Source organism: Penaeus chinensis, chromosome 33 (genome assembly GCF_019202785.1).
Source record: "Penaeus chinensis breed Huanghai No. 1 chromosome 33, ASM1920278v2, whole genome shotgun sequence".
Taxonomy (NCBI): domain Eukaryota; kingdom Metazoa; phylum Arthropoda; class Malacostraca; order Decapoda; family Penaeidae; genus Penaeus; species Penaeus chinensis.
Genome location: NC_061851.1, coordinates 17,632,249 through 17,647,248, shown reverse-complemented (window position 1 = coordinate 17,647,248; position 15,000 = coordinate 17,632,249). Strand labels below are relative to the sequence as shown.

The window sequence follows — 15,000 nt, the reverse complement described above, 5'->3', positions numbered from 1 at the left end:
ATATATACATACACACATGCATATATATATATATATATATATATATATATATATATCTTTCAATATATATATGCATGTATATATATATATATATATATATATATATATATATATACATATATACACATACATATACACACATATCTGTGTGTAGGTGTGTGTGTGTGTATATCTATATATATATTTATATATGTATATATATACATGCCTATATATATCTATCTATCTTTCAATATATATATGCATATATATGCATATATATATATATATATATATATATATATATATATATATACATACGCACACATATCTGTGTGTATGTGTGTATATATATATACATATATATATTTATAGATAGATAGATAGATGGATAGATAAATATATATAGATAGATAGATAGAGAAGTGTGTGTTTGTGTATGCGAGCGTGCGTGTGAGTATATGTATATATATATATGTATGTGTGTGTGTGTCAGTGTGTGTAAGTATGGATATGTATATACATATCCATATACATACTGTGTATATATATATATATTTATATACATATATTTATATATATATGTATGTATATGTATATATGTATATATATATATATATGTATGTATGTATGTATATATATATTCATATATATACTGTATTTTGATGTGTACACACACACACGCGCACGCGCAAGAGAGAGAGAGAGCACACATCTATATGTGTGTGTGTGTGTGTGTGTTTGTGTGTGTGAGTTTGTTTGTGTGTATGTATTGTTGTTACTGTTATTATTACTTTTATTATTATTACCCTTTTCATCATTAACATTCATACTAGGACTTGGAAATCCAAGCAACAAATCCTGTGCTTGGGATGCAAAGGCCAGAGGGACCGGTCGTCCGTTGGGGGAGGGGGGGAGGGGGAGGGGCCTGACACCCCCCACCTAGACCCCCCCCCCCCCCAAGACCAGGGCTGCCTTAATTGTTACGGCCTCCGCCTGTAGTTCTAAGGCGCTGTCCGACACCCTCACGGCCACAGCGTTGTCCTTGGCTGCGAATGCTTTGCCTGCAGCACGGTCATCAGGTTTAACTGAGCCATGAAGTATGTGATACTTCTCAAGGGAGTGATTGCTCAAGTCCCCCTTCTCCTATTTACAACAGAAAAAGGAAATCAATTACAACATATACTGTGCTCATGGTGACTCGAGATTGATATGGATTCCAAATGAGTCATCGATGCATTATACCACAAGCAAATGAGAACTCTGTGTGAGTGAAAAATCCAGAAGTTATTCGCAGCGAGCCTATGATCGATTCGGAGCATATCAGTAACTTGTCTTACCCTCTTGGCTGCCAACATGTTAATTTGAGTATCCAGAGACAAAGGTTATCAAGGTGATCCTACTGGACTCATTTTGGATTCATTCGTATCTTTTTATCTCTCAAAGGATTATATAAAGAAAGAAAAAAAAAAAAAAAAAAAACGATACCATATCTACACTTAATGCCTGATTTTATTCAGGAAGTAAATACATTATCAACAAATTTTCAGTCATACAGTCGACCTGTGACAGGCACGCGAGTGTGTCAGAGATAGTTTTGCTGTGCAGAGATAATCTAATGTGGAAATGTGAAAAAAAGTAGTAAACGCTATTGATTAACACAAATTAATATAAAATAAATTACGATAAGGTACATTGGCACGATAGGGTTTGGAACACACCTGAAAGAACAAATGATGATCAGGCAACCATCTACTAGTGTATTTATTTAAGCCTTCTGTGGAAGAGTAAAAAATCAAACGCGTTGGACTTAGACTAATGACGTCATTAATCCTCATAGATGCTGATTGGCTGGTGAATGCACTGCCAGGCATATGGCGAGTTAGGGAAAAACTATCAAACACCTCATGCCACACAGTACACTCAAGTATCAACAAGGGCCGCACGACTTGTCCAGTCTCTCTCTCTCTCTCTCTCTCTCTCTCTCTCTCTCTCTCTCTCTCTCTCTCTCTCTCTCTCTCTCTCTCTCTCTCTCTCTCTCTCACTCCCTGCCTCCCTTCCTCTCTTCCTTCCTCCCCCCCCCCCCCTCTCTCAGGGGCGTCATTTCAGCAAACAGCTCTCCGAAAATTGTTTTTGAAAAATTACCATTCTAGAAGCATTTTTAAGTTATGAACAGAGCCCGCTCCTTCCTACCCCCCCAAGAAAAAAATATGCTCCTGCTCTCTCTCTCTCTCTCGTCTCATTCAGACCCCCCCCCCCCCTCCCCCAATGACGCCCTTGCTCTCTCCCTCAGTTTCTCTGTTTGTCTCTCTCTTTCTCTCTCTCTCTCTCTCTCTCTCTCTCTCTCTCTCTCTCTCTCTCTCTCTCTCTCACTCTCTCTCTCTCTCACTCTCTCTCTCTCTCTCTCTCTCTCTCTCTTTCTCTCTTTCTCTCTTTCTCTCTTTCTCTCTTTCTCTCTCTCTCTCTCTCTCTCTCTCTCTCTCTGTTTCTCTCTCTCTCTCTCTCTTTCTCTCTCTCTCTCTCTCTCTCTCTCTCTCTCTCTCTCTCTCTCTCTCTCTCTCTCTGACGAGCGAACTAAGCACAACCAGTTTCTTGGGCGCTACCAGCTGTCCGAGAATTGTTTTTGAAAAATTACTATTCTAGGAGCATTTTAAAGCTATGATCAAAGCCTCCCCCCCCCCCAAGAAAAAATACACCCCTGCTCTCTCTCTCTCTCTCACTCTCTCCCCCTCTCCCTCCCTCACCCCCTCCCTTCCTCCCTCCCTCTCTCTCTCTCTCTCTCTCTCTCTCTCTATATATATATATATATATATTTTTTTTTTTTTTTTTTTTTTTTTTTTTCTCTTCACACATCCACCCACTCCTCTCTGCCAATGTCTCTCGTTTGGGTCCATGAGCTTCTGCATGGATATAAAGACAGAACATTTCATTTTAACTATATACAGATCTAACAAGAAGAATCATAAAGTTTATATACCGGTCAGCACTTATCATTTCTTTTAGCTGCCGTGGCTGGTATTTTCGTAAAATTGTATCAATTTCATTCTCGCTCTGAGGAGAGAGGTCTTACCCCGGTTATATGACAATGACGCATCGTTCGATTACAGTAACGACAAATTTTTTTTTTATTTCATCAGCTTATATGAGCATGTTTATTTAATTTCATTCACTTTCCAAAAAAAAAAAAACTTAGATTTTATCATATATTGCTACCAAAGCCAAATTACAACTTTATACAAACACATGTCAATATTATTGTCAGTATACAAAATTGAAGAGATTAATTGAGACGCCGTGTGTTTTAGAGGGAAAGTTTCCAAGTGCTTCCAATGACTCTATCAACAACGAAGATAATCTCAGTGTTCATAGTTTATTTCTTTGATCTCTGAATACAAAATGATCTAGAAATATATTTAACGCATTTCCGTCGTAAAATATAAGCACGGCTAGGTTTTTGCGGGGAAAAAATATATACAATTAAAACGAGGTGGGCCTCCAGCAACGAATTTCAGGCTTGTTTTCAGGCTAAATGGGCGGAGTTTAAGCGATGACGTAAAATAGCCCAACGCGTTGCAGAAAGTCTGAACGGCTCTCCCAGGCGTTGGGAAAAATCCAACGCGTTGATGTTGTTGTATTTTTATACACCACAGACACCCTTACAGGTTAAAAGTACAAGTCCTCCTCCTTTCCGTTTTATTTTCCAAGTAGTGTCCTTTATATCATTTACTCATATCCACCATTTCCGATTTTTTTTCCACTTGCGTAATTTTTTTAGAAAATCAGTTATACAATGCAAAGATGCAAGTGTTAGTGCAGTTTACTTTCACTAAATAAACACAACAGAAAAAAAGTCAGCCGTCATTTTATTAGTTCATAACACATTTCTGGCACGCCATTTCTTACTGTGGTTGTTTTAACACAGTGACTTGAGAGTTAGCCACCTCTCGCTCGTCCCTGACACCACGCTTTACTGAATGAGAAGCAGTGTACAAGGTGGAATCAAAACAGGGTCTCTGGGTCTTGGTTTGATGCCCTACTAGCGCCCTCAGATGCTGCCTTCGTACACCTGCAAAAAGCATGCATTGTGCAGTGTCTACATCATAAGGCAGTCTTGCTGTGAAGAAAACGTCAGACAGCGCATATTATTATTGATATCATAATTGGTCTTATTATACTTACCCTTAGTATTATTATTGTTTATTTTTTTATTAATAGTAGTAGGAGTAGTAGTATTAGTATTATCATTATTCTGATTGTTGTTATTGTCATTATTAATTTCATGTCAATGATAATAAAATGATAATTAATAATAATTATTGCTATCATCATTCTTATTGTTTTCACTGTTATTATTGTTATTGTTATAGTTATTCTTATTCTTGCCATTTTATTATTATTACTATTATCATCATTATCATTATTATTATTATTATTATTATTATCATTATTATTATTATCATTATTATTATTATTATTATTATTATTATTATTATTATTATTATTATTATTATTATTATTATTATTATTATCATCATCATCATCATCATCATCATTATCATCATCATTATCATCATCATCATCATTGTTTGTTATTATTATTATCATTATTATCATTCATTCTGATATTATTATTATCAATTCTGATATTATTATTATTATTATTAAAATAATAATATCAATAATGATAATGATAATAATAGTAATGAAGATCTCACTGGCATTCTCTTTTGTAGACTGGAGATTGATTTGAAGGCCTCAAAGAAACAATGGATGTTGTTGGTGTTTGCATAGCCTTGGATCTTACGGCCTTTCCTAGCCACCCTTTATTTACCATGTTTCTCAGTTGTCTCTTCATTTCTGCTGTTTTGCTTTTGTACTTGTTCTTTAAGGTATGGGACTGGGGATGTGTGAGAAGGATTTTCCGCTTCTCTATCTGTAAACTGTAGGTTGAAGGGGCATTCTCATCAAACCAGTCTTGGAGGCGACGTTTGTTGAATTTATGTATTGAAGAGAGGTGTTGAGTTTTCCTCAACAATGTTTGGGTTTGGCAATTTTGGCAATTCGTTTGCTAACTTTTGTGTTATTCCCTACATAACACCTAAACAATGGTTTAGGTGTTATGTAGGGATTTGGTGTTAAGCCTTATTACGGTTGCTTGTCTTCTTTGTTGCTTGCTGGCCGTACATGCGATCCGACTTGTGTTAATTCTTTGGCTGGAAGAGTGTTTGCCATTACCAGCTGGTACTCCGAGCAGGAAATATGTGTACACACAGACACACACACATGTACGTATACGTACACACACACACACACACACACACACACACACACACACACACACACACACTAAAAAAAATAAAGGTTATGTAAATAGTAAAGGCAGGAGGGAGGAAATCGATGGAGAAAAAATGAACAGCCAGAAAAGTAAGGAATTTCTTAGAAGAAATCTCAATGGGACTTAGAAAATGAGATTGCGACTCACGTATATTTTCAATAATAGCTTACGCAAGGGAAACATGAATATTTAACAACAATATTATAAAATGAATAAAGCAACTAAGATGTGGTGTTATCGGAGCTTATTGAAAACTTATTGGACGGATAGCGGTACAGATGAAGAGGTAAGTTTGATGAATATCATTGCTAAAAGCAACATGTGGTTTGCTCGATGTGCAAAGTTTGGCAAAGGGAAAAAGGAAGACGAAAGAAGAAGTGAAATGAGGATGTTAAATACTGGGGTGGGATTTCCAGCTTTGGAGCAGTATAAAGAAAATGAAAAAAAAAAAACATACAGAAAGAAACAGACAAACAAATGAAAAAGAAAGAAAGAAAGAAAAGAAAAGAAAAAAAAAAATACACACACACACAAACACACACACACACACACACACACACACACACACATATACACACACACACACACACCTAAGGATCCGAAACCAAAGTACTTCGAAAGAAGGTGCCATCCTAGCCCTTGCTAGGATGGCACTGGATCATTAGTGTTATTGTCAATATTATATTATTACTGTTATTATTATTATTACTATAATTATTATTATCATTATTATTACCATCATCATCATCATTGTTGCTGCCGTTACTGTTGTTATCCCTATTATTATTAATACCATTATTATCAGTATCTTCACCATCACTTCGATTTTACATGAAGGTGAAGTATGCAACACCTAAAAACGTCAAAATCCCCTGCGAAAGCGTGTCCTGTCTGCTTAGGTGCTGAGTCAAGCCATTGACAATATCGTGTAACCTATTTTTAAGATGAAGAGGATAAGGTTCTACTTCTCTCACACTCCTCGGGTTCCAAGAATGTCTTAAATTATGGCGCTAAGCTAGATGGAGAAGGAAACGGGAAGAGGCTTGAAATACTAAACAGAAACTTTGAAGGAAAAGAAAGCGAAGTAATGGAACAGGAGTTGATTATTATTATCATTATTATCATTGTTACTATTATCATTATTGTTTTTATAATAATAATAATAATAATAATAACAATGATAATGATAATAATTATTATTATCACTATTATCATTATTGATATTATTATCATTGATATTACCATTATTACTATCACTACTACTACGACTATCATCATCATCATCATCATCATCATTATCATTATCATTATCATTATCATCATCATCATCATTATTTCTATAGTTATTAGTATTATCATTAATTCAGTTTTCTATCTTTATTATTGTTAGCATTTTTTTATTGTAATGATTATCACCGTTTTTACTATCCCCATTATCTCAATAGTATAATTTTTACTATTACTATAATAATTGTTATTATTATCATTACTGTCATTATAATTGTTGATACTGGAATTATCATGATTAATAATTGTAATTTTAGGTATATCAATATTGATATCAAATTCATAATCAAAACCATCACGTCTAAGCATAGACAGACAAGTTCTTTCGATCACAGAATGGTTTCCTGTTTCGCGTCGAAATCACAGCTTGCGGGTTGAGAGACAGGACCGTGGCTAGCGAGTGCAGGTAAGGCGACCTGCCTTCGATGATGCTGGCCAGAGAACCGCTTTGTATTTTACCACGGACAAAATGCAGGCAGGAGAGAGAGGGGGGAGAGATAATGGAAAGGAACAGGTTCGACGAATCGGAGAGAGAAAGAAATGTAAGAATGTGAGATAACGCACTAGAGATAAGCGCGCTGGCAGCACAAAGATAGGAATGGGAAACGAAAAGAAGAAAATTTGTACATCACTTTTAGAGCATGATATCAGATATCTGAAGAAAAAAAAAAAAATGCACGGAAGGTGGTTAATAATTACAATGAGTATTACTGACACAAGATACAAGAATACATATATTTTTATATATATATTTCCTATTAAGATGACGTCATAACTGCTTCTGCGCAGATGGAAGGTGTCACCTAATATTTAAATCAGGTGTAAAACAAATTTACCATGTGCAACGCGCCACGTCCCGAGAGAGACGATGATCTTGCTCACGACGAGCCCTGATGCTCCACGTGTCCTCTTGTGCCCGTCCGTAGCGTCGGGGTATGTCGTCGATACCCCATGATAAGAATCTTCCCGAGTTTATTCATGGGGGTTTGAGTACTCCGTCGCGCGCTTATCGCCATAAACTCATTAGTGGAATATCAGCATTTGCATTTTTTTTTTTTTATATGAATTCATGCTTGGAATTTTCTTGAATTAACATCCATGACGTTAGTAATGATGATGATATTGACAATGTGATGACAAGAGTGAAAAAACAAGACCAAACAATAATGATATTAACGATAGTAATGATCATTATAAACCTAATAAATTATATTATAATAATGATATAAATTATAATAATGATAACATAGCATATAACATTAAAATAACAATGATGATAATGATAATATTAATGAAATATAATAATGATTGTAGTAACAATTAAAGAAATAATAAAAATAGTGATAAAAATTATAATGAGAATACTAATACTACTAACCTGATTATGATGATGATGAGGATGATGATGATGATGATGATGATAATATTAAATGATAATATAATAATAGTACTACTAATAATGATGATAATAATAACAATTATTATTGTTATCAGGGATAATAATCCTATTCATAATAATAATAATAATAATAATAATATTCATAATAATAATAATAATAATAATAATATTCATAATAATAATAATAATATGCATAATAATAATGATGATGATGTTAATGAAATGAAAAGAAAAGGAAAAAAAAAAAATATATAATAATGATAGTAATAATAATAATAATAATGGTAATAGTAAAAAAAATATTACTGACAATAATGATTACAGTAATCAAAATAATGATTATAATAATTATGATGATAATAATGATAATGATAGTAATAATAATGATGATAGTAAAAATAATATAACTGGCAATAATAATAATCATAAAAATTATAATAATGATAATAATAATGATAATGATAATACTAATATTATTATTAATAACAACAATAACTACAATGGAAAGTAATGATAATGATGATGATAATAATAATGATAATTATACTACTACTACTAATAATAATAATGATATTATCAATAATAACAATAATAATAATAAAGAAAAAAATATAATAACAAAATAACTAACTAAATAATGCTAATATTAACAAACCTAATAATAATAGTAATGCTGATATTAATGTCAATAATAATAATGATTATGATAAAAAATAATAAATAAAAGAAAAAATAATAATGGTAGTAGTAGTAATGATAATGATGATGATGATAATAATAATAATAATAATAATAATAATAATGATAATAATAATGATAATGATGATAATAATAATAATAATGATAATGATATAACAATAATAATAGTGATAATAATAATGATGATAATAATAATAATAACAATGATAACAATAATAATATAAGATATAAATGAAAAATATAACTATGATAATAATAATAAAAAAGAAAAGAAAAATAATAAGAACAATGATAACAATAACGATACCAATAACAATAATACTAATGATAATAATGATCCTAACAATAATGATAAAATTATGATGATTATAGTAATTATTGTAATACTAATAGTAGTAGTAGTGATAACAATAATAATGATAAAAATGATAATAATATTAACAATAATGATGATAGTAACAATAATAATGATAATAATATCAACGATAATGATAATAGTAACAATAATAATGATGATAGCAATAATAAATAATAATTATCATAATAATAATTATAATTGTGTTAGCATTAATGATAATGATAATGATTGTTATGATAATAGTAATAAAATGATAATAATGGTAATGATAATAATAATAATAATAATAATAATAATAATAATAATAATAATAATAATAATATTAATTATAATAACAATGAAGAAGAAAAGTGAAGAAAAAATAATTATAATAATAGGAATAATGATAGTAATAGTAACAGGATTAATAACGGTATTGGTTATTTTAAAGCTAATTTCAAAATTAATCTATTCTGTTAGGAATCCTTTTACAGAGCTGGAAGCTACCCTGGCTGTAAACGAATCCGAGATGAAAATCCGTCCACTGCGCGAAAACGCTATGTCGGTATTTCATTTGCCGAAACAAAAACTGTTATATATTCACTGGTAAACTCATTGCTTAGAATCTTAAAAAAAAAAAAAAAAGATTATATATCATGATAAACACAAAATTAATGATTAAGTACAAAGATATATTGCATCGAAAATGATAATTCCGATAAACGTTCATTTGACTAACGAACATAAACATCAACCCACTCCGACACGCCAAAAACATGGAGCTCTCTTCGGAGGTTATTTACACCTTGCTGGATAGAGTGAGAGCCAAAGAGCCGTTGTGGAACACCAGTCATAAGGAATATAAAAGCAGGAACTTGAAAAGAACACTAATGGATGAATTAAGCAATGAACTCCGTCATATAAGCTTCCTCTATGGAAAGCGCCTTTGTTTTCTGTTATGAAAGCTGACTGAGACGATGGTTCTCTCGAAAGGAACACTGAAAGTAGTGTGACCAATCCCTCTCTCTAGCTGGCCAGCCCTCGACGATCCTATCAGGGGATCCTAGGACAGAATAGACTAGTGTGACCTTCGCTTAAGGCCGTGCTAACTGCAAAGTGGTCAAACTGTATATACAGATGTCCGTTAGCGGAAGATAGGGTTAGAGAGGATATATGTATAATATGAAGGATTAAATATTAATCCCGCTCTAGTGTATTATTTATTCAGTTTCCTTAGATTACTTATATACAATGAGGACTTACAAGAATGTTTGACAACATCACGATGCAAATAAACAAACATTTATAAGTTTTAAAGATATTATATTTTACAAATTACACATATCAATACTATTTACAGTGTGATAAATAAAATAAAATATACCAGAAATTCGTGACTAGGCGATTTTCAGGGGAAACTATGATCTTACTTCAATTATTATTTTTATTATTATTATCATAATAATAATAATGATTCATAATGATAGTAATAATAATAGTTATTGTTGCTATTATTATTACTATAATTATTATAGTAATAATATTATCATAATAAACATTATTATTATTATAGGAGCCAGACAGGTAGGTACAGGTAGCTAGAGACAGAGAGGCGTGTGTGTATGCATTATAATAATAATAATCATCATTATTGTTATTATTACTATTATTATTACTATTATGGCGATGAGGATGATAATAGTTATAGTAATAATAATAATAAAAAATAATAATGTTAGTAATGATAATAATAGTGCTAAAAATAATAATGATAGAAGTAATAAGATAATAATGAAAATGATAATAATCATAATAACAACAATGCCAATAATAATAACAATAATGATAATAGTGGCAATAATAATAGTAATAATAAAGATAATAATAATGATAATGATAATAATAATGATAACAATAACGATAATAATAATGATTATGATAATAGCAGTAATAATAATTAAAATAATAGCAATAGTAATAGTAGTAGTATTACTATTAATAATAACAAAAATAATAACAACAACAATATTAGTAAAAGTAGAAATAATAATAATCACGATAACGAAAATAGTAATATGCAATAATGATAAACAATAATAATGGCAAAAATAATAGAAATAATGACAATAATATTGATAATAACAATTATAACAACGATGAAAAATAATAGTTGCAATATCTGTGATAATGATGAGGGTATGATATAAGCAATGGTAATCATAATAGTAATGTTGATAACCATAATGATAACCATTTATCATAAAATAATGATAGTAATAATGATAATAATAATAATGATTATGGTAATAATGATAATAAATATAATGATAATAATAATGATGATATAATAATAATTATGATATTAATGATAATAGATATAATGATATTAATAACAATAATAAGAATTTATGGTAATGATCATAACAATAGTGATAAGAATGAGAATACAACAAAGAATAAAGAAATAATATTGGTAATAACAATGATAATAACAACAGCAACATAATGATAATCATAATGATATATATAATAGCACTTATAATAGTAAGAATGGTTATGATAATACTAAAAGTAAAGATAATGATATTAATGATGCTGCTGCTGCTGCTGATGATAATAATAATAATAATAATAATAATGATAATATTAATTAAAATGATACTACTAATACTACTTATAATGATAATAATAATTAGAATAATGATAATAATAATAAGAATAATGGTAATAAAGGTAATGATAAAAACGACAATATTAATGATAATCATCATCATCTTCATCATTATCAAAGACAATGATGATAAGAACAATATTAATAACAGCAATATAATAATAATGATAGTGATAATAATTATAACATTAGTGATGATGATGACGATAATGATAATAACAATAATAGTAATAATTATAATAATGCATAAAAATAAGAATGATAGTAGAATAATCATAATTTTCATTATTAATATTACTATCCAAATTTTTATTATTACATAATTATTGCTATTAGTAGTAGTAGTAGTAGTAATATTTTGTATCATTATCACCATCATCATTATTATCATTATTATTATTATTATTATTATTATTATTATTATTATTATTATTATCATTATTATTATTGTTGTTGTTGTTGTTGCTGCTGCTGCTTTGTTGTTGTTATTATTATTATCATTATTATTATCATCTATATTATCATTATCATTATTTTCATTATTATTTTTATTATTATTATTATTATTATTGTTATTATTGTTATTATCATCATTGTTATTATTGTTATACTGGCAATTATAATAAGTAAAAAAGATAAAATAATATAATGATAATGAGAAATTTGGAAATGTAATGATAACAAAATAATAAGATTAAAAATGACAATAGAAAAGTAAAAATGATAAAGATGATACTCAACAGCAACAACAATAATAAAAATAATGATAGTTATTAATAAGTATAAGAATAAGAATAATAAGAATAATACCAATGATAATGATAATGTTAACAATGGTGAAAATACTAATAAATGATGATGATGATGATGATGATAAAGATAGTTAGGATAATTATAGTAAATAATTGCTCTAATGGTGATAATAACTATAATAATAATGATAATGATAAAAATGATAACATTAATAATAATAGTAATAATAATAATGATAATAATAATATTAATAATAATGGTGATGCTGATCATGACAATAATAATGGTGATTATAAGAAAAATGAAAATAATAAAACCAATAATAATGCTAATGATAGGAATGATATAATGAAGACAGCAATGGCAATAATAATAATGATGATGCTAATATAACTGAGAATAATGATAGTGATAATAATAGTCAATTATGACAATGATAAGTAATAATATGATAAATATTAATGATAATGATAAATGATAATGATGATGCTGATGAATAATGAAAACGTTGGTAAGAATGATTATACTAACAACAATAATAAAGATAAGAAAAGAAAATTATAGTAATAGTAATATCGATAATAGCTATAATACTAATAATAGCAAAAATGATAATGACGATGATGATAATAAGAATAAGGAGTATAATAATAATACTGATGATGATGATGATGATGATGATGATAGTAATAATGATAATGATAATAATAATAACGACAAAACAGCAGCAGCAACAACAACAACAGTAATGATAATAATGATGATAATAATAACAATAATAATAATAATGATACTACTACTAATAATAATAACAATAATAATGATAGTAATAATAATTATGATAATAATGATAGCAATAATAGTAATAATAATAATAATAATAATAACAATAATAATAATAATGATAATAATAATAATAATGATAATAGTAATAATAATAATAACAAAAACAATAATGATATTAATAATAATAATAATAATTATAATAATAACAATAATAATAATAGTAATAATAATAATAATAATAATAATAATAATGATAACAATATTAACAATATCAATAATAGTAATGATAATGATAATAACGATAATAATAATAATAATAATAATAATAATAATAATAATAATAATAATAATGATAACAATAATAATAATAATAATAATAATAATAATAATGATAATAATAATAATGATAATAATAAAAATGATAATAATAATAATGATAATAATAATAATAATGATAATAATATTGATAATAATAATGATATAGAAAAATAATAGATAAAAGTAATAACGAAACGAAAATTATGATAATAATAAATATTATATTATGACTATAATGATATTAATGATAAAAATATAGTGGTAATAATAATAGTGATAATGATACCAATGATAATAATGATGGTGACAATGAGGACGACGAGGATGATAATAATAACGATAGTGATTATAATGATAGTAGTAATAATAATGATAATATTATCAGTAAGAGAAATAATAATAATGATAGTAATAACAATTATAATTATTATATCAATGATAATAACAAAAACACTAATAACAATAATAATGAGGATGATAATAATAATGATGATAATAATGATAACAATGATGTTAATAATAATAATAATTATTATTATTATTATTATCATTATTATCAATATCATTATCATTATCATTATTATTATTATTATTATTATTATTATTATTAATACCATTATCATTATCATTATCATTATCATTATAATTATCATTATTATTATTATTGTTATTATCATCACCATCATCATCATCATCATCATCATCATCATCATCATAATGTTTAAAGTTTTAAAGTTTAAAGTTTAAAGTTTAAAGTTTAGTTTTGTTTCCATTTATTACAATGGATATTCTTGGTGTGACATATTGTCTGTTTCATTTTGCTTCTAAACCATCCCCTGTGTGCAAGGAATGGCCGGGTTTACCATCCACTGGCGGCGAGGGATTCGAACTCAGGTCAGCAAGATTACTAGACGAGAACGCTACTACTACTAATATTAATAATAATCATAATGTGTCCTATTTTTACTATACAGTAATAAAATAAAAAAAGGTGTTAGTAATAAAATTTATTACAATCAATATTATTCCAAATATCATTATAACTATTATCAAAATAATACCAATTTTATTGTAATAACATCATAATTATCATAATTATCATTATGATTATTATCATTATTATTTTTTATTACTTATATCATTGTTACTACTTTATAATTATTGTTATTGTCATCATTATTAATAATATCAATATCATTAGCAAGGTTATAATTATTATCATAGCGGTGATGATAATAATATTAGAAATATCTTTAATGACAGTTGCAGCATATTCAGCGCTGTCAACTTTTCATTCACATGAAACCTCATCATAAGCGTAGAATTTGACTGACCTGAGATAATATCATCATGCTCTGTTATATGATCATAGGTTCTAATCAAAGAATAAGAAATATTCGAAGGAAATGCGATCATGCCGACTCTAGGTGATATGA

General features: G+C 28.3%; 1 protein-coding gene across 2 annotated transcripts in view; it reads left to right on the top strand.

Annotated features, from left to right (window-relative positions):
- The window catches only part of LOC125042958 (leucine-rich repeat extensin-like protein 5), a 153,011-nt gene that overhangs the window by 14,988 nt on the left and 123,023 nt on the right, over nucleotides 1-15,000 (top strand). The window lies entirely within an intron of this gene.